The 2460-nt window shown below is 31.7% G+C and overlaps 1 long non-coding RNA gene across 1 annotated transcript; it reads left to right on the top strand.

Annotated features, from left to right (window-relative positions):
* Nucleotides 1-100: 100 nt before the first annotated feature.
* On the top strand, nucleotides 101-2130 carry LOC130051614 (uncharacterized). Its single transcript, XR_008799880.1, has 3 exons — nucleotides 101-366; nucleotides 579-741; nucleotides 1308-2130. It is a non-coding gene; the product is annotated as an uncharacterized LOC130051614 (long non-coding RNA).
* The last annotated feature ends 330 nt before the right edge of the window (nucleotides 2131-2460 follow it).

Below are 2460 nucleotides of genomic sequence, written 5' to 3'. Positions count from 1 at the left end.
TTTTCTGCTATTAGAAACTAATTCATAATTCATAGCTGTTTTTTTAAAACAAATACTAAGATTGTAATAATTTAAAATTGATTACGGAGTCACCCGAACTCTATCTACAGTCACTTCCGCTTCCATATTTTGAAATCGTCGATCTGTGAACATTGTGAGGAAAGGAAAGCAAAACAATGGGAGAAACACGTGGAGAGTATACAATCTATTTTGTGGACAACTTGTTAAAGGCTCCTAGAGTATTCTTATGGGGTATGCGACGTGTATAACACTGGAAGAAGCAGTCCTACCAAACTTGAAAAGCCACGAGGTCGAGTGGTAATGGCGCGCCCGTGCCGATGAACTTGCACGTTGTTTTCACAATCGGTATGCATTTTTCTTATTCGTTTTCTTTAATATTATTATTTGATAAATCCTATAATTGCGTATTTGAGAAATAGATATTTATTTTTCAAAGTGACTTGTGGTAAAATCGCACCTGATAGTTGCCCGATGATGATCAATGTGAAATAATATATCGTTGTTTAAGTTCATAAATTTTAGTTGTGTTTGTTTTCATGTTACCAATTCTATCATAGGTTTTCCCAACTGCCGACTATTCCTTGTCAGATAATCCTAAAAATCCGGGAGATATAGCATAGCCTATCTAACTTTGAAGTTTGAGGAAGCAGACTGACTTTGAAGACGACAATGATGTTGATTGAATAATACCAGGATGCAGCATTGCAGAAAGTAATGACGGTAAACGTAATTCAATTCTTTAACATGAAATATTCAATTTATGACCTTTAATAAACCCAAGTAACTGTTGATAGAGTATGTCCACAAAAAATAATAAGCATGTTACAATCACAGACACCTAAAATTTTAACAGTAAGTTGCATGTATTCATTTATAGGGAGGGGTGTGATATATGTTTTTTCAATCTATGGCATTATTTGTAACTTAAGGATAAAATTTCAGGTGCCTGTGTTACAGTTTTAAAAAAAAAATTCTTTCATTAGAGGACATTGAAGATATATATATATATGCCCCTGCGGTTGAATTTAAAAAAAACAAAATTAACTCTGTGAACCTGTAGATCAAAGTGTCAGACATCTTTAGAATGAATTGTATGAACAACAATGCTGCACATCAGCATACTTTTGTTGAAGTGCTAACACGCTTCGTAAAGCATGCTGGTATAAAACAGTAACAAGTAAAGTTCATGCCCTCATTTATTTTTGAAAATGAAATTTTTTTTTTTGAAAATTAAAATTGCAGAGAAGATGTTCAATTTCAGTTGATTTCTTGTGTTTCATTTTCAGGTATCTGACATGTCTTATGCCAATCAATTCCTCCAGAAGATGACACAAACTTTAAATTATGGAAGTTGCGAGCAAGAATTTTTCAAGGGAATGTCAGATGGAGAAGAAACATCAGTCAACAAGACAGTACTAGTGTAAAATGATAAAGTATCTGTAATAGGTGCTTACCATATTCTGCCTATTGTGGATTCAGTGATGGTTTTTCAAACGAACTATGCTCATCAACCAAATGTCCTTAAAATTTGTGGAGTGCAGAGCCACTTTCAGGCGAGACAGTAGTGTGGTTCATTTTAGTGGACATGATTTTAGACGAGATGTGCTTTGTGAAACTTGAAACATTGTTCATTCATCATAGTGTAATGAGAACTGTTGTGGTCCATCATTCTATGCTTTAGTGAAGTAATGGATATAATGTGAAGTACATGTGTAAATGCTCATATTCTGCACAACATATTTTTCAGTGACATTATTTCTTTGAGACCAAGCTCTGGACAGTTGATAGCCATTTATGTGTAGGACTTTATTTATTTTTCTGTGTGTGCAATAGCAACTGTCACTTGCAGTAAACCCAAACAAAGTGGAGAAATAATTTGTTGAGTTCAGAGATTACAATTTTTATTGTGTTATTTTGATGAGAAGATAGTATTAATAAGGTACAATGGTACATTGTATCTTATTGAAAAGCTTATTTAAGAGTTATCAGTAGAATTAGACTGCATGACAATTATTAGAATGGGAAACCTAGATGAAGTCAAAAGAAACTATACTGTATTTTACAGACTGTCCTGGAAATATCATGCAATAAATAATGTCTCCAGTGTTATTTAGAAGTATACTTCCTTATTATTTCATTATGCATGTAACTGATAAAGTTGTCTAAACTTAAAAGTTTGAAATCTTTACTGTGAAGTTGAGAAGCTAAATCTTGCATCATGTTTTCCACAAGTTATAAGTTTTATATTTCAATTTAAAAATTAGTCAATTTTTATACAATGAAAATCACTGGGAAATTTTTTTAAGTCCAATTATAATACAAAATTAATACATATAAAATCAAAGATTGGGATTAAAAATGACTAAGTTAAAAAAAATACAATTATAATACAGTGAAAAATCACTGAAATTTTTTAAGTCCAATTATAATACAAAATTA

Source organism: Ostrea edulis, chromosome 1 (genome assembly GCF_947568905.1).
Source record: "Ostrea edulis chromosome 1, xbOstEdul1.1, whole genome shotgun sequence".
Classification (NCBI taxonomy): Eukaryota; Metazoa; Mollusca; class Bivalvia; order Ostreida; family Ostreidae; genus Ostrea; species Ostrea edulis.
Note: the sequence above shows the minus strand (reverse complement) of the source record. Positions and strands in the feature narration are given on the sequence as shown.